At 45.7% G+C, this 24,679-nt stretch overlaps 1 protein-coding gene across 1 annotated transcript in view; it reads right to left on the reverse strand.

Moving 5' to 3' along the window:
• HSD17B12 (hydroxysteroid 17-beta dehydrogenase 12) overlaps positions 1 to 24,679 on the reverse strand; it is an 84,213-nt gene that overhangs the window by 57,517 nt on the left and 2,017 nt on the right. The window lies entirely within an intron of this gene.

The following is a 24,679-nucleotide window of genomic DNA, read 5'->3' on the forward strand; positions in this document are numbered from 1 at the left end:
AGCCCAGTGGTATATGACTTTAGGGAATAAAAGTGTAGACTCTTCTCCAGGAGGCTTACAGAGGGGTAAATACACAAAATGCTTCTTACAGCACCTGTAATAGGTGCTATTACCCTTCAGAAATCCCACAGCCCATGGCTAAACATGCACAGGGTAAGGTACCATCAACGGTGAGGGGAGCTCACGTGTTCCTTCTGCTTGTAAGTAGTAACAGCTGCTGCCTTCCCAAATAAGAGGTCACCTAGAGAACATCCATCACCTCTTGAGGTATACTGGGTCAACATTCCCTGCTGTTAAAAAGGGGACCACCACTGTACAGCCAGGCAAAAGCAGCACCCAGCACTCCACAGCAGTCTGTTTTGTGTAAGAAGTGAATATTCAAGGCCCAGAAAACATTTTTATCTGCTTCTTATGCAGCCAGGACATCTTAAAACAAAAGCAAAGAATGGTGCAGTAAAGCATGAGGTAGGCATGTAGAAATCATCTCATCTCACGACGGGAGCAAGGACCAGCGTTGACACAGGGAGAGGGAGCAACAGCAAGCATAGAAAATTCTACTGCAGTTCTGCAGAGCAATCATGCTGAAACGAGATTATAGATTCGTGACTCCCCAATTCAAGGTTAGACTACAGTGAAGACAAAGCTTAAAGAGATCAAGCCTGTCTTCAGATACAAACGTGTTTTCCACGGCAAAATAAGCTTCTGAGATGCCTAATGGAGATAAAGCATGGAATACTTTTATCCATGTTGCTGCTAGCAAACAGCACCAGACACACTCCTCACGCTGCTTTGACTACCTGCACAAGGAAGCTAACAACTATTATGCATGTTCTCTACTAGCTTCTTCAAACTACAAATTCATTTCAGTTCAGCCATCTTCCTGTTTTCATTAAGAAAAGCAGGAGTTTTTAGGCAGTCTTTCAAAGTACTGCAGATGCACTCAGGCATGTCATTACCTAGGAGGGAGAAGTCAAGCCACTAACAATGCTATTCCCCCTAGAAAGATGTGGGTCCCGCAGTTTGGGAGTATCTATACTCTTCCTGCCAAAAAATTAAGCTAACAACCAGATCTCAAGGAGGGCAGCTCAGTTACATTTCTGATCCCTTGAGAGGTATTCAAATTTGTTGTCAAAATGGCCACTGCAGAGCCAGTCTCTCAGCTACATCCTCCATTCACACAGAAGAGCCATCCCTGTCCTGCACGACCGAATCCAGATACGAGTGAGGGTCTGTCACCACACGGTACCCAGCTGTAGCAGACATCAACAGAAAGGATAAACGAGGAACCTAGTGTGCCTTGTTAAAGCCATACAGTTGAGAGAAACTTCATAGCACAGCTAACCTTAGCATAGGTTTAAAGTACAACACATAAATAACTGAAGACTCGAGATTCTTCTGCTACGAAACACAGAGGCTATATTAAGAATATGACAGCTCCTGGGGAAAACAAAAGCTGTCAAGGGGAGAAAAGACTATCCCTCCTTGGCATCAAGTAGTGCTTCATTTATTACAGATTTATATAAATCACTGGCATTTGACCAATACCAAGCTTCTAGATTATCTCCAGCCAACAAAAGTACTTTAGTCTGTGCTTGTTAAAAATATTCTACTTTTTGTCCTCAGCTTGCCAGGAGCAGCTATTTTTAGTAAGAGCCCAATCAACCTTATCAAAATCAAGCATCAAAAATAGACTGGAGAAACACTGGAAGCAAATACTATTTTTAGCTGCTCTGTCTATCCCTGCCGTTACCCACAAATTCTGACTGCACAGACCATGCACGAGTGCTTAGTTATTCTAGGCAGATCCTCATCGTGACCCTTTTTTTTCCCTGAACACCTGAATGCAGAAAACACTCGATTGATTAAAGATTAATACAGCCGCAAACCATGACAGCTGCCTTTCGTCTGAGTGCTTTTGGGGAGGGGGAGAATATGGGATGACAGAGAGCTTGCATCAGTATTCCTCTTGGGGACCTATTACATGGAAAGAAAATTGCTATTTCAATTCCCTTTTGTTGCTAAAAATAGCAGCCCCAATTGATTCAAGCAAACAGGGCACCGGCTTAGCAATGCCAAATTTAGAAACCACTGAAGTCCCAAAGAGTGAACGCTAACGCAGTCTAACACATGCCAGCTCATATTTAACAAAGAACAAAGAAGATAAGCATGCCGGCTGCAAGTTAATAAGACAGCAGTAACTCCCTGCATTTTTATTAAATAAAAACAGAAAACTCAGTGCAAAAATAAGACAAACTTCACTTCTATTCTCAGTTTAACTTGCTGAAATAGAAAACCTCATCAGAAAGATCATCCGTACCCGAGCTGAAATCCTAGAAATTCCGTGTATTTTTCTTCATATAAAGGGTTTTTTCTGCACAAAGGAGCTAACACCTAATGGTCAGGCTTTGAAAAGACAGGCTACAGGAAAAGGTTCAATTCCCAGAACCAAACACTTACTTGGTAACAGCTTGTGTCTAGGAGCTAGGATTGTGGGTAGAAAAATATTCTATAAATACCGCAGCACTGACAAGTTCCCATTTCACCCAGAACTACAGCAAGAAAGGGTTTGGGGCAGTGCACTCTCAAGATTTCTTTAGACTTGAGAGCTAGAAGCAATCTAGAAATCCCAACAAGGAAACTATACAGAAGAGTTCATGAAAGTCACAGGCAACACGTACGCAATATCAGCTCCAACTGTCTCTGTGTGAACTCGCCCAATTCCAGGGTGGAAAATCTTTGCCATGAGGTCTTTTTCTCCCGTTAGCCGTGGGCTGCTGTGTTATGAGAGTCTGGGAGGAGAGGGGGAACTTTGTCGCCCCATCTCCTGCATTCAGAAGCCCCCACCCCATACTGTTACAAATTTAAGAACTTTGCTGCTTTCAAGGCTTTTGATCCAGAAAACGTCAGGTAAAGCCAAGACTGCCCTGAACTTAACTTCTGCAATAGCGAGGAAGTTGTTCAGAGCATCTGCTCAAGCCTGTTTAGGTGGAGTTAAGCTATAGCTGCCCTGTGCTCAGTAAGACACTACGGTAAGAGTTGCTGCATAGTATTAATATTAAGCAAAACCAAGCTCTCGTTTGTTCGTCACTGAAGTACGTGACAGATGCTGTCACTGCAAGAACGACCAGGCCAGGAAAGCACATGCATAGAGTTTGTTCAAATTGCCATTTCTGGTTCTTCCCTCCTCTAGGAGAGGGTGAATACAAGAGGAAAATTTTGAAGATCAGATAGCTTAGGACTGGCCCCATCTGAAGGCTTTCATTGTGTTTGCCGCTGGAAACATGCATTGACAAGTTGCTCTTCTGAGAGGGAACTAAGCAGCCAGGAGAAGGGCCTCTGCGTTTGGAGCCTGAACAGCTGAAAGAAGGCTCTACAAAAGAAGTCACTAGAAGAAATTTGAGATTTTTTTTTTTTTACCTCTTTCACTATATATTTGTAACAGGCAGAAAAATAAATTCAAGCCAGTGACATGGCAACAAAAACCCAACACCTGCAAATAGAAGAGGATAACAAGTGATCTTGGCAAGCTATGGGCATATTCAAGTCAAAGCTATGCAAGGTGTCAGAATAATCACAAGCACAGGAAAAAAGCAGAGATTGGGCTAAAATGCAGCGCTAGATCCATTTTTAATCAAAAGGCAAACCGTGCCAAACTTTTTAAAAGTGTAATCAGTTTAGACAAGAATAATGCTTCAGATCTACGAGGCAAAGAAAATCATTTTATATGATGACCATAAGAAACTGTGACTGTGAAGGTGACCGGGACCAAACAGAAGAATCTTAGAATATCATCAGGAGCTACCTGGGGAGGCATCAACAATGGTTCAGACTGAAAAAAAGGAACTTTATCAGGATAAAAACAGATTACTGCTTACACTCCTCAGGGACCGATCTCAACACAAATCCTGTTCAGTACCATTACTAGTGACCACCGCGCAAAGAGCTTCACAGACAACGCAGCTACTGAAAACCATCACAGCATCACACCACAAAGAATCAGACAGTTTTATAGACCACAGTAAAAAAACCATAATATTGCCAGATATTACATGGTGACGTGGTGGTACCAGATGTCAAGACGTACGCTTAAGACTAACTTTGCTTAGAGTTGAGGTGACCATCGCAAGCGATGCAAGAGAGGCACCTGGGGTGCAGTGGCTGAACATCAAACGGACTATAAACTGCCATTCTGATGCAGCTATAAAGACAACTTATATAATCTGATTGCATCCACCGAAGTGCTTCCCATAGCAATAGAAAGCAATAACACATTAAGTAATTTAAATGGGAACAGCTGCAAAAAAAGGGCTGCCAAGATGATTAAGAGTTACCTGTTCTTGGAGATGAGTTTAAAAGGGTTTTGTTTGCTCTTCGTAAGTTCATGTAGTGTAACCACCAGCAAATGAAAAGGTTCAGTTAACATTGGGAAGAAAATATAAGTTGGTCACAACTAAAACTGGAAATTAGGGTATCTCAAAGGAGGAAAAAAAAAAATTGTTTCTGACTCTGAAGAGCACAGAAAGGGTAAGGCACCTGACCTGCTGGAAGAGCTCTGAGATACAAGACAGCAGTGCAGGACAAGACAGATGCAACTCTGGAAACAGAACTACAAACTTGCAACAAGAATCTGTTCATTACTATCCATTTAATGGATTAGAGGGAAAATGGGAAACAAAATAAGTCTAATTTGTGGATTGTTTTTCATACATTCTATTAATTGCATGCTTCTAGGCTTCCTCAGGTTGTCAGAGGGTATCAGAGAAATTCTCCTTTTCTCCCCCCTCCCCATCTCAACACACAGTTTGACTTCCAGAGCGTGTCTGCTCAAGAGGCTAGTTGCAGCTAGAGATATGAGAAAGAAACGATAGAAGAGACAAATGCACAATGGCCCAAACAGAACAGAGACTCTGGTTTCATGACAAGGATCTGAACGGGGAAGGGGCTCCTTCTGGAACCCCTTATTGTGCTGGCAATGACTCAAATCATCTTACTTGAGCACCTCCATATTCATAGTGAAGACACCAGTCTCCAAAAACGTTTGGGGCGTGAAAAGAAGCAACAGCACCTTGTAACAGCTCTAAGATCAGACTGTGGGCATGAAATTCCACAATTTTTTGTTGTACACGTCAAGAGACCCCAGAACGCAGTGCGAAATACAACCTTTGCTCTACACCCTTGAAACACTGGTTGACCTTTCACAGCTTCATGACTAGGACCTGGACTATATACTTATACAAAACACAAAGTCTTGAAGAAGTCTTTAAATTAAGGTTTGGGTACATTTCAAGCACAATGCATCATTCAGTAGAAAAAAACCCCATGTAATTTAATGAAAACACCCTGTCATCATTCAACTACTCCCTCCATTTGCACATATCCAACCATCTATATCAGAAGCGAGGGAATAAAACATAGTGTAGACAAGCTCTCTCACAGGGGGACAGTTTAATCTCAAGAACTGACCTTCCAGCTCAGAACAGAGATCCAGCTGACCCAAGACTTGGTCTGTGGCAGTGGGCAGCAATAGGTACTGAGCAGCCAAGCCTATTGTGATACCTCTCCAGGATATTCCTCCTGTCCCCAGCTTGCAGCTCTGCGATTTGGTGGACTACAGCTGGTCATTTTGGACAGATTCATAGAGAAAAAGCTATTAAGATCTTTTACAGTAATTTTTTTCTAATCCATGTAAATCTTTAGCATCTAATACAGACTGTAACAGGAAGCTACACAGCCAAACCACATCCTGCATGGAACAGTATCATCTCCTCCTGTTCTTCTTGAAACTGAACTGCTAGTTTGGGATTTGGTGCTTTCTCCACCATCACGGTAAGCTGATCACTTTGCTTAATTTTCTCGCTGTCTTTAAATTGAAGTTGCGGATTTTCAAGTTATTTTATATATTTATTAAACAGGTAAATCTAAAGGATATAACAAAATTTATAAGATCAGACATCCAGGTAATCCTGATGGGAGCCTCTATCAGAATCTCTTTAGACTACAGGCTTGCAGATAGCAAATGAATTAAAAAATTAAGCACATTTAAAATACCAAAATAATCTAAATATATTCTATCTATTAGAAAAATCATGCTCCTTCCCTATCTCCAGAGTTAAAAGTCTTCATTTCGAATGTAAGTTAGAGTAGAAATTCAGTGCGTCAACAATACACCAAAAATAGGCAAATTGGGAAGCACAGAAAGACTAAGAAAACTGACCCTGTAGAAACTGATTTTTCTTCTTAGCTTCCAGCTCCAATGAACCCCAAGCTGCAGAACTGCTTGGACATTTCTTCACCACCCTTGTCAGCACCATGCCTTGTGCCAAAGATAATAAACATTTGCAGCATCTAAGTCTGCAACAAGGATCACTGTGCCCAAGATAAAACATTCTCTGGAAAAGACGGGTAGATGGTCTCTGAGAAGAAAGACAGCTACAGATACTCTCAGGGGTATCACAGAATCATGGAACAGTTTGGTTTGGAAGGGACCTTAAAGCTCATCCAGTTCCACCCCCCTGCCATGGGCAGGGACACCTTCCACTAGCCCAGGTTGCCCAAAGCCCCGTCCAACCTGGCCTTGAACCCTTCCAGGGAGGGGGCAGCCACAGCTTCTCTGGGCAACCTGTGCCAGGGCCTCACCACCCTCACAGGGAAGAATTTCTTCCTTAGATCTAATCTGAATCTACTGTCTTCCAGTTTAAAGCCATTACCCTATCGTCCTATCCCTACACTCCCTGATCAAGAGTCCCTCCCCACCTTTCCTGTAGCCCCCTTCATTGCTCTTACATTTGTGAATACCTACCATTACTTATCATAACACTTAAGTTTAGCCCTGGCCCAACAAGCCATCTTGGGTACTAGTGCTCCCAAGACTTCAAAAGTTTTTAAAATTATAAACAAATCCAAACTAATCAGGACAGAGTTGACTCAGACCTTCAACTACTGATAGAGAAACAAGTGAAAATGGTGCAAATAACTCTCAGTCCTCTGCCTCCCATCATTCAGGTAAAACCTAAGTAGGCAGCCAGAGCATTATGGGACCCATCGCCCTCCTAGGCAGGTGAGCTAACGCAGCTCCAGCAGCAAGCTGCTCCTGGTTGCCACCTCCCACAAGCAACAACTCTTCCCCAACATCAGCAGAAGCAGCTAAGAGTCACTCCAAAGCAAGCTCCTGTCACTGCTACAGCCAGATCCCCGTGTTCGGGTTGACAGGAAAAAGGAAGGGGCCAGCAGCAGTACCCACTGCCCTGGTGACAGACAGCAGTCCACGCCGAGCTCCCTGCCAACCTAGATGGCTCTTCAAGGACTCAAGGAGCAACTCCGCTTCAGGCTTTCCACACAGGGCAGCTGTACTATGGAGGTTCAGAAGTCCAGCACCCTAGAAAGCAACCGTACAATGTGGCACACTGCCATGAAGGGAAATTTGTGCTACACATTCACGCTTAGCGAGAGTTACTGCCTCACCATCCTAAAACCACATTGCTTGGAGCCCCTGCTGCCATGCACTAGCCACTTCTCAGTATCGCAGACCAGAAGAGATCTCCCCATTTCTATTTTTAGAAGTCAGCTGACCTATATAAATTTATTGCAGACATTTTCAACAGCTTCTCCTGGAAGTAATTTTACACCTGACGAGTACCCCAAAACCAATCGTGAAACTATTTCTCAATAGCACTTGCCACATCAGGGTACTGAGGGGGGGGAGCAGAGCGAGGGGGCAGTCGAGGCAATCGGTCCAGCACCAACCCCGTTTCGCCCCTTCCCATGCCTTCAGCTCTGTGCACCAGAACAGTTCACCCACTGCAGACAATAAGCAAAGCTGCGTAAGCAGCCAAGTACAGAAGATGAATGAACCGTGTGACGCTAAAGATCTGTGAATTGAAAAATCTAATGCATGAATTAAAATCCACACCCTTGTTCCCCCTCTCCCTTTCCCCCGAAAAAGAAAGGTATACAGCAGGACATAAAAGGAGAAGTAGAGAGAGAGGTGGAAAAAACGTGGTCTGACACATTTATAAAAACGGATGGCCTGTCACCCAGACGCTGATGAATATTTTTTACAGGATAAAAATGGCAACCTAGAGTCTAAAAATAAAATGCTGTGCTGCGGACCTGTCTGGTTCAGCAACACCACTGGAATACAAACACACTCCCTTGCTGGTACATCTTGACTAAGATTTCAGAATAAGAGAAGGGAAAAAACCCACTGTAGAATATACCTTCTATTTTCAAGGGAAAGGGTTTGGGGTTTTTTAATAAGAATTTAGATTAGCATTATACTTTGCTTGCATTGTATAATTGCAATTTAAAAAAAAAACACTCCTAAATTTTAAGTGATTGATGAGAATAGCAGACTACCTCATTCTGCACAAAGCAAATTCGTTTTCTTCCCTTCCCCTGACAATTACAATATAAGAACATATTTATCAGTGTCTTTAAATTGTAATTTCAGTAAGCTTAAAAATGTATTTTTAGAATCATGCTGCAGACAGAACTGTGGACACTGCTATTTCCAAACTCACCCCACCCCCAGAGACAGGAAATAAAACCTTTTACTTCATTCTGCCTCAAAATTTAGACCAAAAACCTGCTTAGCTGAGAAGCAAAAACGACTGAACATCATTCACAAGAAGCACTAATTTCTCAAGCCTATCCACACTGCAGACAGGCTGCCTTATGCAGTAAAGATGCTATTTTTGGCAAGTGATGCAATAGCTGCAAGGGCTCTCCCAGAACCTTTCAGTTAAGAGCCCAAGCCACATTAAAACGTGTTACAAGATACCCAACAACCCTGCATTGTTACCTGCCCGTTCTCTGCACCAGCGTGTTACCCACACAAGTCACCCTTTTTAAAGCTGCATCTTCCAAGAACAAGTTCGATTTTACACATGAAGAGGAAACATGTACGTATACATCCACCAGCAAACACACCTGCCCTGCGCTGTACATGACAAGACAGTTACACAACACTGTGTGGGGATTTTCTGACCTCTTGATATTCTACTGGAATATGAAGCAGCTCGGTTTCCTTGCTGGATTTTTGTGAAGACTTTGAAAAGCCCACAAAGCTAATACAACATCTAATCCTTCCCAAAGCTATTTCCATTCTTGCAGATCTTTTAAAAAGTTCTTGTGTCTAACTGACAACTGTTAAGACACATTTCTGCTATGTGACTGTTTCAACAGCTAAAATTTCTAAAAACGAGAAGAGTTCCAGAAATGCTAGGGCTTTTAAAAATTTTTGAAATAGAGTAGGGATTTTTTTCAGCCCTTTAGATTTTGCAACAGCCATGTGGAACTCCATGTAACAGATTCAAGCTTGCTGATTAAGTTTTCCACTGACCCCTTATAAACTCAAATTCCACCTCCCCCAAAATAACAGAGGTATTCCCGAAGTCCGAACTACCCAAGAAACTACTTTAGTCAGACTTCTGATCTCCAGGGGCCTATGAGGGAGGAAGACATGCAAGGCCCATAAAAAAAATACTGTTTTGAATGTGTGGTCACGGACACAATATATTAATAAGTCCATGAGCCCAATCTGCTGCTGTGCCGAGTTTGATTCCTTTGCTTAACACATGCAGGGTATATATAGCAGCTGCTACCTACTATTTCAGCCCATCCATTTATCAGTCATGGCCAGCATTTAGGCCTCAGGAGGAATTCCCCTGCGTGCATCATGTGTGTATAACAACTCACATTTGGCTTGGGGTGTGTTGTTTTTGTATTTCCAACCCTTTGCTCTCATGATCTATTTAAACTCTACATTAATATCCTGATTATGTTCCAGGCTTAGATTTTTCTTTTTTAAGCTGCCACAAACCAAAACCCAAGTTGAGCACAAGTCAATTCGCATCTGACTTCCCAGGCCACTTTGCACAGCCTGCAGTTAGCATGAGTAGCCTTTCTTTCAGGTTTTACACCTCAGCTCCTACGGTGGGTAACAGATTGGGAGAGAGCAGGTGTAAAGATGGATCTGAGCACAGCAAAAGCATTTGCTTTGTTTTAGGATATTTCCAAGATCTTCCCCTCTTCATGAGTTCTCATTATGTCATGTACCATGCAAGAAAGACAGAAGTAGAAAAGCTTGGCAACTTTTTTCTACCCGTTTGGTGCAGTCGAGTTCTGCCTCCCCTCCACCCACACAATACATTTACTCCCACTCCCTCCAACACAAGCATGGGGAAGCCAACGTAGATAGAATTTGTAACATCCGCAGGCTATCTGGGGAAAAAGGAACCCGTCTGCAAAGCAGCGAGACTTGGAGAGATCTCATTCAGGAGCTATATACAGAACAGGGAATTAAACTCAGAGATCCTGACTGCTCAGAAGTAGAACAGAAATTGAGGCAGGAAGACACCCAGTGATATTTTATTCATTTTGGCTAGAAGCAACATTAAAACAAGCTGTACACTGAGAAGTTAGCATTTGCTCTAGGGACACTGAGGTATGAAAATAAGGATTCTGCAGAATAGCTGAAGTGGCAACAAGACTTGTGCCCAAACCGTGTAACCTGCTCAGAAGTAGGGAAGTTCAAGTACAGAGACTTCCATACCTGAAGCCCCAAAACAGCACTACGGGGAGCATCACACAGGGAATTTTACAAGACCTTGTGAAGGTGGCAGGAGGATGACAACTGCGGAACGCAAGCTCGGGCCCTTTAATGTATATACAGCAGCTTCACTCCCGCGCCACAGGAGCGATGACAAGCCAGGAGACTGTGCCAGTCCCCAGAGTCAGTTCTGATGGTTTTACTGAGACCAGGAAAGAGCCCAGCAGCAACCTAAGATGCGTTGTGTTAGACACGGAGGCGAGAAACATTCACCGGTGTCATGAGAGCCTGAAAGAGCTGCTCCCATTCACCGCTCCTCACGTGAGGCTGCAGAACTATGGGGCTGCAGGACACGCACAATTTTAAGTGAGCAGGTCAAGCTGTCATACCCTTATTACATCTGTGTCTAGGATAAGGTCTAAGATAAGTGTGGACTGAAACTAACGTGACCACTACAGATTAAAGTCTCCAGCACTTAAATTAAGCAATAAAATCCAACGGTTTAGAACACTAATTAGCCGAGGTAGCTTCTTAAAGTAATCCACATTAAGTGAGAAGCGGTATCTTCTTGTTTAGAGATATCATTATGTCTTCTAGTAAAAGGTTATGCTTCTATTCCCACCAAATGGAAAGATCCAAAATTTCAGGTCACCCAAATGCACTCAGTTCCCAAGTGCAGAAGAAGGTGACCTAGACAGTTTAAACTGCCTGTTGCTACCCAGGGCAAACCAACATCAAACATAACTCTTCCTCCCATCCCCCTTGCTAGTTTGAAATGACGGATCTGTGCAATCTTGCTCAAACCAACTGCTAAAGTAGCACTTCTGGGGAGAAAAGAAAACTCCCCTCAGGGTGTCCCCTCTCGCAGGTTCAGGCATGATTGTGTGCACTCCAAGAGCCACGAGAAGCTGGTGAGCATGTTTACACTATGCTCGGAATGGCTCTAAACCCTTTATAACCTCTCACTCTAAATAAGACCGTTATTTCTGTTAAAAGCGGAGCCCTCTGTCATACTGGAAATAGCTTCTCATGTGTTGTCAGAGACAAAGATGGCTTTAGGAGTATATTTACTAGATAATATGCTGTTAAAAAGATGCAAAGACAAGCACAGATAAAAGCTGATGTAGCTGGCAAGTCTTTATTCAGCTGCCGAGATGTTACAAAGGCAACTCTTAAAAACACAGAGCAGTAGCACAAGAAGAATATATATTTCTAGAGTCTTTGGAAGTTGCCTAATTATGATGAGGAGCAATCTATTCAAATAGATGGTTCATACAAAAAAAAAAAAGACAAAGTCTAAAGTTGCTGAAAAGCCATTAAACTTATCTTCAAAAGATACCTTGCCTACCACAAGTGTGAAGTACTCTGCAATATTTTGTTTAAAGTCTGCATTTTACATTCCAGCCTAGGCACTGCAAACTGATACACAAGCGTAATTTCGTTTAAATTAGAAGTCATCTGATTATCTGGCTTTTGTGCACTGCAGTTCTCCAACAGAAGCTTAAACAAGCTCAAACCACACCTTTCGAAAAAGTCTTTCTTCTCCGCATTGTCAGGAAGATTGCTCAAGTGCTCAGCAGCACCCTCTAGCCCACAGACTTTAAGAACGAACAGAGAACCGACTCTTCAACTGAGCAAAACCTACCATTCATAAAAAGGGGGTCGCTTTGAGCCGAGAGACAACGACGCAGTGCTAGAAACCGATCAAATCTGAAGACTCTTCTGTATTTGTTGGCCCTAAAAGATATATGTTTACCTAAAATGAGAATATTTGGTAATTACTGTTCCACAGAGGTCCCTTCTGTCCCACGCTCTTAATTACATTTGTTTTAATTGAGTATTTCAATCCATCGGGGCAGGGGGGGATGAATGGTGTTAACACACCCAAGTTAACCACTTTGGAAGGTTAGAGCTGTCTCATGAGAAATGCCCTCGATAAATTCCCATCAAGCATTAGGGAGACTCTCAGGTTGGAGCGATTTAGAAATCCTCGACTGTTTTATTTGTCTCGGCACTGGTTTGCAATAGGTGAGGACTGAGGCTCAGGCACCACTGCCTTTCCCTTCCCGGTTCTAAATAAAGAAACAGCCACTGATGCCTTCTATATTTCACTCCGAGCCCTTGAAAACTTGCAGTATTTCCCCTGGTGGAAAACTCCCCACGATTTTCCGATGGAGAGTGAGTGTTTCAGCTACAACTGATTCGAGGCGCTGCCTTCTCCCCGGCAGAGCGAGCGCCCGTGGGCCCCTGGACCTGCCCGTGTCCCTGTCACGCGTGGCGGCTGCGGCCCCCACGGATGAACGTCCCTTCCCCCAACTCTTCATCAGCCTGGGGGGGGGAGAGCCCCTGCCGCGCCCCGGAGCCCCCTGGGCTGGGAGCGGGGGCAGCCCGCGGCCCGGGAAGCCCGGGAAGCCGGGAGGAGGGAGGCAGCGGCGGCCGGGCCGGGCTCGGAGGGCCCCGCCGCCTCCCTGCGGGGCCTGTGAACCTGCCCCGGGGGTTTCGTAAGCGGAGCGGAGGGAGCGCGTTATGTCACCGGTTAGGTAACGGGCGCGGGAGCCGCCGCAGTGACGGCACTCCTCCTCCTCCTCCTCCCCCCCCTCCCGGCGCGGCCGGGGCGGCTGAGGTGAGGCGGCGTTAACCCTTCGCGGGGGCGGCAGCGGCCTTCCCCCGCCGGGAGCGGATCCCCCGGGAGCGGGGCGGGCTTCCTCCCCACCGCCGCCCACCGGAGCCGCCGAGGGTGCGGGATGGGGCGGGGGGGGGGGGGGGCGGGTCCCGCCGGGAGGCGCGGCGGGAGGGGAGGGGGAGGCGGCGGCACCGGCTGTGACCGGCACTCTGAGGCGGCGGGGCCGGCAGGGGGCGCTGCGGCGCCGCGGAGGGGCGGGAACAGGGACACAGGGACACAGGGACACAGGGACACAGGGACACAGGGACACAGGGACACAGGGACACAGGGACACAGGGACACAGGGACACAGGTTTCCCCGCTCCCATGCTTGACGCCTCCGTCCCTCCCCGCCGGGGAAGGGGCAGGGAAGCAGCAGCTCAGCGCAGCGGCTTCGCCCGAGGCTTTTACCGTCGCGCTTTCACCCCAGTCCGTCCCCGTCACTGCGAGATCGATGCTCTGTCACTAAAGACACACGTGTGACAGGAGCCCCACTCCAGGCCAGCAGCGGGCACTTCCAGAGAGCCCGGCTCCCAGCAGGGCCAGCCCGGGGCTACCAGCCCGTTCCGCACAGCCCTGCCCGCAGGAGCGGTCAGAAGAACCGAGACAACCGAGCGTCTTTCCGCCTGCCCCACGAGGCCCCCCAGGTGGCTTCCACAGAGGGTCCAGCCCAGCGCTCACCCTTAACTTGATGCCGCCAGCCCCAGGTGCTCCCTGTCCCGTACCCACGGCAGCAGGGAGGGCCCCTGGGCCAGCCCTCACACCCCCCATGAGTTTCAGGTCCCACCGAGCCCGGCTCCGTCGGGGAGCGCTGGCACAGACCCAGCAGTATTCGCCATGCCCTCAACACCTGCCCTCCTCCCAGCAAGGTGGAGACCTCTGCAGATACTTACACCAAGAATGCAGCAACCGCCCCATCAAGACGCCCCACAGCCTCCGTCCGAGGTCTTCATCACAATCTCCCCAGTGCTCTTTCCATTTAGAGTCTTCCACTCAAACAAGTGCTGGAAGTCCTTGCTGGAAGGGGGAACAGCTCCCCCCCCTTTCACCGGCAGCCTGCTATATCCACTCAAGATGCGACTGCAGCCACATCCTTTCTCCCTAGTTCCAGTTTCAGCCGTCGGTTCCCAACCCCTCTTTTGCGTTGGCACTAGCACTTGTCCCACAGCACGGCAAGACAATGCAGGGAGCTAAGCCAGCAGCAGGCTACCGTGCTCTCCCCCACACCTGCCAAAAAGTAGATTTTAGCCAGCCATCATCCGGAACCAGTTCAGAACAAAATCAAGACCTAGCACACCAGGGAAAGGGAAGAGTGCATCAGCTTTGACAAATTAGCTGAACCAGCTGCTGGTGAACCTCCAATTTAGGAACAGGACCCGCCAGACTAGAGGTGGCCACCATAAGTTGTGGTAACACGCCCCAGAATCCCAGTGTGGCCCAGCCAGTAATACTGGGCAACCGTTCGCATTGTGGGAAGAAATATCCATGCAGGAATCCACTGGTAAGAAACCCGTGGATTGTTACATTGGAAGAAGATGTCATTGAGCTGGGAAGAGAAAACTCCCTATCTTTTAAAAATCTTGAACTCTGAGCATCTGAAGGTGAATTGATACTGGCAAGCACACTGCCATGAGGGTGCAAGGACTCTTCAGCTCGCTCCAAGCAAGCTGACCAGCCATGTCTCAGATACAAAGGAAGCTCAGAGGAATCTCCAGCAACACCCTTTGTCCAGAGATGTAGGGCTATAAAGGGAGAACAGCACCCAACTGCCTGGATGCTCTGGAAAGCAGCACCCTCTGGCTCCCTGTTTATGAACCTCCTGCCCCATCCCTCTTTTTCTATTTGCTGCTTTCCTCCCTTTTTGGCATCCCGTCCTTGCGGCTCTCCTATCCCAACTTCTCAAGGACTTACTTTTTGATTTAGAAAGGTTTACAGCTTCCACTAGAGGAACAAACAACAGAAAAGGTTTCCAGTAGTGCTCTCCCCCCTCCTCCCTGAGTGGGACTGGAGGCCTGCTATTGGACTTCTCTCTCTGGTCCAAGAGAAAACCCTCCCTTAAGAAGTCAGACACTAGGGAGAGCAAAGGAGGTTGTTCTTATCACCTCTGCTAGAGTGATCTTGGTACCTTTACTCCGCTGACCAGAACCAGCCTGCCATAACGGCTTTATTACCCCCAGGTCCTTCCAGCCTCTCCCTCAAGAGATCCCTCCAAAAAAAGCATAAAGTTCCCCCCCTGCCAACTGCAGCAACTCTGCTGCTCTCCTTCAGGTCCCCTAAACCTTTCTTTCAACATGGTCAGACAGCCAAGTGCCACCTCACCGAAGTACTGCTGTCCCACAAGCACCAGGCCATCATCACTGAGTTCAGGGCAGCTGGGGCCCAGCGCAGCCTGGTCAGGTCACTGTTCGAGGCAGAGCAGCCCAGCCCACCTGCAAACTAATGCACTACTGCCTTTAGGAACAGCATTCACGCTAAAAATGGCCATTGTAGCTAGAAGTAGCAGTTTGCATCAAAGGTACTAAGACACCTTAAGGAGAAAAAAAATCAAATTAAGAACTTGATCACTGCTCCAAGATTTAGGAATAAGGGCAAAACTTCAGACTGCAGAAAATCCACAGCTAGTACGCACTATGTGCGGGACAGGACCAAGCATTAAGTTACGATCAGCATCCCTTTCCTTAGATGCATGTCATACTACTAATTCCCCCCAAAGTAAGGCTTTAAAAATGAAAATATAACCCAACTTCTACAGTAAAGGCTATTTTAAAACAATATGCATTTGGAAAATACGATATATTCTTACTCAGATCGACTTTCTCCATTTGTAAAAAATTTGTGCCGAAAGAAAGTTTGAGAAGCAAAAATAAAAAAAGCAAAGCTGCAAGGAGACAAATTCTAGGTTAGTTTATAAGAGACATGGTTTCAATCCAAAGCTTACTAACAGTCACTGAAACAAGCTAGTCTATACTGGTACGTCACGCTAACATTTCTCTGAACAAATGCATTATTTTCATATGTTGGCAAGGCAATGTTTCATATCAGAAGTTTTACACTTTGATTTTATCCACAACCAGCAACAGCACAGAAGTGACAAATCCAGCTGGGATGAGATCCTACCACAATTCTGCATAGCTGGCAGCTTGAAAATCCACCTCTTTCTTTGTAAGCCAAGAAATTTTAGTCAAAATGACATCCAGACTAACAGATTCCCACCCCAACCCTCATTTTCAAATACTGTAAGCCATCAAGACTTTGGTTACCAGGATTAGAGTTTTATATAGCCAAATACAACTGGTCTGTCCCCAAGGCTAAAGCCACAGAAAGTTCTTTCTGAGTACTAAAACTACTGAGAGTGGTGAAAAGTTGTATTTCTGAAAATTACCTCCCTAACTAGCAAATCAATACAAGACCATTATCCTAGGCTTTGAAAAGGAAAGGAGCTTGTTAAAACCTGTTAGCAAGGACCTCCAAAACTGTACTCTGCAGCTCACAAACAAGCCTCTCAGCGTACCCCCAAGAGGACTGCATACATGGCACCCACCTTGACCCACACAGAACTGAGCACAACAAGACTTTGGAATAGCCCATCAAGATGGGGCCAAGTGACAACAGGCTCCTCCTGCAGTTTTAGCCTCAGTTTAAGCCAGTATAGCTGCAGGATCAATCACAGAATGGTTTGGGTTGGAAGGGACCTTAAAGACCATCCAGTTCCACCCCCCTGCCATGGGCAGGGACACCTTCCACTAGCCCAGGTTGCCCAAAGCCCCGTCCAACCTGGCCTTGAACCCTTCCAGGGAGGGGGTAGCCACAGCTTCTCTGGGCAACCTGTGCCAGGGCCTCACCCCCCTCACAGGGAAGAATTTCTTCCTTAGATCTAATCTGAATCTACTGTCTTCCAGTTTAAAGCCATTACCCTATCGTCCTATCCCGACACTCCCTGATCAAGAATCCCTCCCCACCTTTCCTGTAGCCCCCTTTAAGTCCTGGGAGGCCTCTCTAAGGTCTCCCTGGACCCTTCTCTTCTCCAGGATCTGAAGACAGAATTGGGACCACCGAGACAAGGAGACAGAGGCAAAGAGTATGTATTAGGACAGGTAAATTGCCTTTAAGCACAATTTTAAGTTGATCAGAACACACAACACTTTCTGCCACGCCAAACAAATACTGGGTTGGACAGCAAGACACATCTGAGAGCAGGAACAAACACCAAGAAACCCTAACTCTAATCCCTTGTTCAACTCCTGACAGGGTAGCAGCTTTTTCCAGCAGTGCAGCAATCCTTCAGTGTCCTATATCCTTCTCCTGGTTGGTTGCTGCTTCTCTCTCTAAGAGATCTGATGCGTGAGCTGTGCTGAATCACCTCTACTCAGTCACTACTCTGGAGACAGAAAGTTCCTGTGGCAGATGGGACTCAGACACCAGGAATACTGGGCATATATACCTCTTCAAGAAAAAAATATTTGTGAAAACCGTTAGTGAATAGTGAGTTTACAAACCAAATGCCTTTTCTGGCTGGGTAAGAACCCGGGGGAAGGAAGCACGGGGCCTGAAGTCCATGGGAAACAGGTCAACCAGAGGCTTCAGAAGAGATACGAGGGAAGAGTTTTGGAGGAACAGATTGGCTGGACACAGATGGGGAATGGGAAACTGAGACTTGCTGAAACAAGAATCCAGTGGTGAAGGGGAGTATGGAGAAGAGCAGCATGGAAGCATCAGCAAGTGTTGGTTGGGTAGCAGCAGTCACACTGTAGATAGTTCTCTGCCTTCTGCTTTCCATACCCACACACCCCCTTGCACATTTCCACAAACCTCTGCCTCTAAAAGTAGGGACTAGAGACTTTGGAAGGAGACAAGACTCTTTAGTCTCTGCACAACAGTTTCCTCCCCTCAACAACAAAAACCTTTGCCCCACTGAGCTTACCCCACATCTCCCATTCCCCTTCTCTCATTACAGCTTTTCTCCCTTTCTGCTTCAGTGGTAGTTTTCTAACATACATGAAAATCCTCTGGAAAAATCTTTGTGATTAACATCCTTAGAACGGAGCTCCTCAGCCCTGCTCCTCCGTGTCCAGCAAGTATAGAGCTCCTCAAGAAGTGTGGTGCAGCTGTCCCTCAGCTACTGGCATAACTGATGGAATACACCCTCCTGGGACACCACGGCTCACGACTACTTAAGAGGAGAAAATAGGAAGGAGGTAGAACAGAAGAAAAAAAACCCCAAGCAACCAAAACCAAATCCTGTACAGTCACGTAGACATTAAGTACTGCACATTCACAGACCATGCCTCAGCCCGAGCCACACAGCTGCCTGCCACCCTCTCTGGGACAAGCAACTGAGTCATGAGAGGAACACAAGAACGAACCCTCAGGAGAGAAAGCAGCAGGGAGTGTGCCACAAAAATAGAAAAATAAGTACAAGAAACAAAGGGACAGGCACCATTCTCCCTGAGGCTCAGCTTCTGGACATCTCACCTCCGGTTTTAAGAACTGCTACTCAAGAGGTTTACTTTCAAAACCTACGATCAAACCCCAGGATGTTAGGTGTCACCATCTGTTGCTGAGGGCAGGGGAGTAAATTAAAAGCTCAGTAGGAAATTTTGCATATAGCTCTTTTCCAGTGTTAGCTGGAGAAGCTTATATTGTGGATCAGGATTTCAGCTCTGCTAATGACTCACCCAGTGGGTGATGGTGTACTGCTCTAGACTTCAACTCCAGGAATCTGAGACGTTGCACAGATTTGAAAAAAAATACTACGTTAAGGTTAAATAATCAGGAGGCGAAAAATAGCAGATTTAAGGTAGAATCCTTTTGTGCGATTAAATGTACTACAGGTGAAGGAAGTCAAATAGCCCTAATTCTAGCATTTTCAGATATTAATGTACTCAATCTGAAAAGTGTTTTGCTCTGCCCTAGGAATCTAGGTTTCCTAAAGCCTATCAATAAGTGAGCAACAGAAGTCACCTGAAGTTACAAACGGCAACCCTAAATCTAATTAGGCAAGTGATGCAAGCCCAACACAACGTGAGATACTTTAGCCACTAGCTACGCTGTTTATCCCACATTTGTGTTCTCATACAAGCCTGAAGAATCACACCTGGCACTTTTGTTAGTAAGAAAATATCCTTCCTAATTATTCTAGCGTCCTTTCTATTGCAGAGGTGGCCATCCCAACCCTATGGCTTAGGAATGAAACTGTTCAGAAGACCAAGAACAACAACACGTTTCACCCACCTACCAAAAAAAAATTCCCAGGTGGTGAGCCACTGCAGTTTTCCCCAAACGCCACTCTCAGCTCTGCCCTCACACCCTCAGGACCTCCTGCTAGCTCGCTTGCTCCTTACACAGCAGTGCACTTACCCAACTGGCTCTAACCCCCAGCGCAGTTCCAGTTGGACTTCTTTGCTGGAGACACTTCTGCGCTCCTCGCTACTACACAAGGCCTCTCCTTGCTTTCACCCGGGTGCTGCACAGGTAACCTTCCAAAGGGGAGGGCACTACACTGGCCAAAAAAGCAATATAAAGAAACTGAAGCAAGATACTACTCTAGATTACATCCTTGCATAAATTCCCTAGTTTTAAGTAACCGGTTTCCATTACAAGTATTCCTACTTTAAAATACACAGAAAGTTGAGAGAATGAGCTAGCTTAAAATAACACAGCTACTCATTTGCCAGGCTAACAAATTTTCAAGCATTTTCCTCTCAGGCTGTTTATGAGAGATGGGTATTCCTTTCACCTTAATGTAAGTAACATCTGTCCTCCACCCATCACTAGCTTTTTTTTTTTTGGAGGTGGAGAGACCATACTACAGCATCTAACTCTCCTTCACATGCATATCTGTTCCTGAAGTTAAGCACGGCAAAGCCTCTTCACATTCCAATTCCAGCTCCCCAGTGACATCAGCTCTGTGTTACTGAACGGTTCCACCCAGAATTTCCCTTGAAAAATGAAAAGCATCTCTCAACAAAACAGGTGAATGGAAGCGTTCACACCAAATCAAACCAGAGCTGGAGATTATGAGCCTGGCAGTGCTGACAAGCCAGAAGCCCAACAGCAGGGACGCAACAGAACCAGAGACTCTGGACTTCTGGGCTCTCCCTCTCCCTTTCTGACCAGAGAGTGCAAGAAGGAGCACTTAACAAGTGTTCAGCAATTCTACTAAGCAGACATTTTAAACAGTCAGTAACATCACGTGCAAAGGAAAACACCTAAAAGAAGAAATCAAGAAGCAGAAAGACAGCAAAATTGTAGAAAACAGAGCAGAGTATGGTTCACTCCTTTATATTGTCCAGAGAGCAAAACTGATCTTAGGATATGGTAGTAGCAGTAGCCTACAAAAAATACTAGAGAACCTCCCTGGCTCACTAAGAGCTGCAAGGTCTCCAAAGGAGTGGCAGCCCACTGAAGTACAGTGCGAGCTGCTGAGCCCAGAGCAACAGGGCCAGAGATCCCACCTCTCCCAGGCTGCTGCAAGAGCAGCACTTGCTTAGTCCAACAAAGAGCAGGCTGGAGGGAGACACTGACAGCAGTCTTCTAAATTAGAAGCTATGAGTAGGACTGATGACTAAAGGAAGACAGCTAATTTTTTTTACCAGAGAAAATTTAGGATGGATACTGAGAAATGTTACATGGTGAATAGGAAAAGAAAAAGCCACACACGCGAGCACGGCACTTGTGGGAAGTTCAGACAGGAGTAGGATGCTTGCACCAGATCATTCCCAGAGCCACGTTTCTGTGCAGTAACCCTTCAGAAGTGCTTTGCAGAGAGCCATACGAAAAAACAATACGTGCTCCAAGTTCAGGCTGCAAGTTTGACTTGAGCTGTCATGGTCAAGAGTTATAAGAAGCTGGCATGTTTTCACACGTTCTTAACATTACTTTTCAGTTTGAGTAGTGGCACGCTTTATTTCGTACAAGGGTAGAAGTGTTTGTGTATTGAGAACAAGCCCAGAAAACCCTTGCCATGGATCTGAAGTGCTGAAGATGATAAAGGCCTGAATAAGTGATCCCACTAAACAAAAAGAGGGAACCAAAAGCTCTCCCCAAAGCTCGGCACATGCCAGCCAAGCACTCGGGTGCGGGGAGAAGAGTCGTGCAGAGCCTCTCCTCTCGCATCCTGCACAGAGCAGCGTTAAGAGGTTGAAACTCCCTTTGTTTCCCCACTAACTATAACCTCACCTCACACTGCACTAGGTTGCCTGTTTTAATCTGCAACAGTGATTTATGACGTGGTCTGTCAGCTATCGCTGCACATTGCCAAACGCCTGCAGAGCAAGATTGCACTCATTTGCGCAACAGGGATGGAAACTTGTTTGCAGAAAACAAAAAAGCCTTCAGGTAACAGCTATTTCACTTGATGCTAAGGAGCTTGAAAAATGACATTGCTTGTGAAAGCTGCTCAAAGTTATCAACAAGTTACCGCCTGCTCAGCACTAAAGTCAACGTCCTTTGTATGGAGTTCTTAAATTGTCATTAAAATCATTTCTCATCCGATTTATTTCATTAAGGTTGTCCCAAGAACTTCATAAGGATCAGGGTCTGTTTTATAAGACGCTGTTTCCAGGGACCACGGGAAGCATAACCGTATCGATGGAATCTAACTCAAACCATTTACAAGCACAAAATCCAGCTTGTCATTTCTTCCTCCTCACGTAAGCATCACATTTTATTAATCTAATAAAATTAGTGTTAAGGTCTGATCTAGAGCTTGTTATTACCCCAGCTTCCTAGTCAGTAAACTGAGTTTGGGAATCACCCCGCATGGCCTTAGTTTTAAAAAGACCTGACTGTAAAGACACAAATACTCATCTCCTCCACTCCTCAAGTACCCAGTTACATATATTTTTTGTGCCTCCCTTAGTGGCCTTGATCTAAAAATAGCTGGTTTTAGACGCTGGCTTATGCATAGTCAATTGTAGCCAATGTTAAGTAAAAGAAGCCAACAAGAACAGGGAGTGAGCTTCACCCGGCTTTGCTGCTGCTGAAAGAACTTATTGTTAAACATTTACACAGGAAAAGAAAGGTTTAAGACTGAATAAGGGGGTTTTGTCTAAAACCAAATTACAGAAAGTTAGAGGCAGTTGAGAGCACCATCCTGATTAATGACCTCTTACAGATTCTTTTTTAAGCAATCTAGAGCAAATTGCCCACATTTAGTTATTTTTGCATGTTAGTGAATAAACTCCAAGAAGCTTAATTAAGGCAAGCTCATCTTCGCAAACATTTGTTGGCCCCAATACAACTGTACAGCTGTATTCACCACATGAGGAAGCATCATCGCTATCAGACATTTTGTGATCACTAAATGTACGATTATTCAACCGTGCCTGTATCAAAGGCACTGGGGGAAGAAGTGGGTGCTTTTCTAAGTCACGGCGAGGCTTGAAAGAAAACAGGACTTTTAGAGTGTCATATGGCCAATTACACAGTCAAAATAAACTTTGTTTCCAGTTAATGCATCACTTCAGTTACAGCAAATTGGGGGGAAAAAAAAATATTTGCAATTTTGAGCCAGGAAAAAAGGAAGAAAAGTTTAAGTATCTGACATGACCGAGATGTTACAAGTTTTAGAGCATGACATCACTCCAACTTGTAGCACTGGTGTATTTTGAACATACAAAGCTGACTATTTGCATATTCCAAACTGGTCTGATCTCACAGCTGACCCTGCTCTGAGCAGGAGGTTGGACTAGAGGCCTCCCAGTCAGAATTACCATTGGATTTTGACTTCATTTCACCGAGTTACTGAAGGGAAGGGGCAGAAAAACGATTTCATGTTTTGCAGAAAGAAGAGGCGGTTTCCTAAAATAGGAGATACGGCAACTCTCCAAACGGGAGCTATGACAGCAGCAGACGGTCCCCTGCTTCAGACACTCTGTACTCCAGAATACACCCAACTGTCAATGGCAGAGAAGCAAGGTGGCTGCCTGCCACCACCATCGACGGGAGAAGAATAGGGGACACTCATCCGACCTAAGGAAATACCATTATGGATCACAACTACCAGCGCTGCCAACAGATCTGCCTGTCTAGAGGAAGGCAGGGGAACAGCCACATCTTTGCTGTATTCTTGGTGATTTCAGAATGACTCCTCGGCACTCTGCTCCTGTCGAGTCTGTGGTTTATTTAGCTAAACTGTTTTCCAAGCAAGGGAGCTGTTATTCTCATCTTCTGTTACCAATTTATGAGGCATATTAAAGGTACAGAGCACTTGACCCAGGAGTTCTGACTGTATTCTCTCTCAAGGCGCACCCAGAAATCCCACATCGAAACAACATCCACCCAAACTGTACGGCAGCCAAAACCAAGCCAGATGTGAGTTATGGGGAGAGAAAACCAGAAAAGCCACATACAGACCTTCACACGTAACTGTGACCGGAGAAAAATTTATCTTTTTTTCCCCAAACAGCTGCTATTTAAAGTAGTACAAACCTAATTTTCTCAGAGTACATTACCGGTTCACATGGTTCCTCCTCCTCACACCCCCTCCTTCTAAATACCAGCAAATTAGACAGAGCAGAGACAGCAGCAATTGCATATACGCAACAAAAAACCCACTAAGAAAAGGAGTGAAAAATTTGCAACTCAATTTCAGACCTGCAGAAGAGTTAAAGGGCAGTAAGGAGCCCTTAGAAAAAGGGCTTGTAAGGGCTTTCTACTTTTTGTGAAGTTCTTTTTTAGTTGTGCAGTAGAAAGAATGCATTGTCACAGTAATCACAGCAGCTAATTAGCATCAAACCCATTGGTTTTAAAAAGACCAGGAGAGGAGGAAATGCATTTCTTGCTACAGTATGACTTGGTAATTTGCTAATTCTCAAGGTGACCCATCATATCCGCAGCTGTGCCTTCATCCTCCTTTCCAGGAGGAGAGAAAACTGAGAGCCTCTCCAGACTATCGCTGGTGCCACAGTGCATTTCGGGGCAAACCACCCCCCTGCTTATTTAGACTGAGAAAACCTCCCCATTTCAGCTTGAGACAACAGCAGCTGCCCCAGTAGAGCAGCGTCTCGCCTGCCTCAGGAGCATGCAGAGGACGTACAACAGCGGGCTGATGATGGCCACATGTCCTTCTACAGCGACAGCTCAGGTCCAAGTTACCAGGCACCATCATCCTACTTCTCCATCCTCCTTGATGCTGCAGCAGTGCTCTCACTTCAGAGCGGGAGTAACAAAAACAGGGAATTTGGCTGTCCCGCCAACGCTCCTCTTTCTCCGTGCCTTGAAGAACACGATCGTGGCAAAGGTAAAATTTTTGTGCGCAGCCATCGGCCACATACAACGACCCGCTGACTGCCTGCCCTTGTGCAAAACAGCGACGGAGGACATCCGCACCGCAGTTTGCTGTTCATGGGATGTTTGAGGATGCGACTGAGGGAAGATCTGTAGTCTACAGTTCGTGATTGCAGCTGATAAGCTGGCGTTTGGCTCAAGCACTGTGAACTTCCATGTTTGAAATGACGCAGAACAAG

The sequence above is a fragment of the Strix uralensis genome, chromosome 29 (assembly GCF_047716275.1).
Source record: "Strix uralensis isolate ZFMK-TIS-50842 chromosome 29, bStrUra1, whole genome shotgun sequence".
Classification (NCBI taxonomy): domain Eukaryota; kingdom Metazoa; phylum Chordata; class Aves; order Strigiformes; family Strigidae; genus Strix; species Strix uralensis.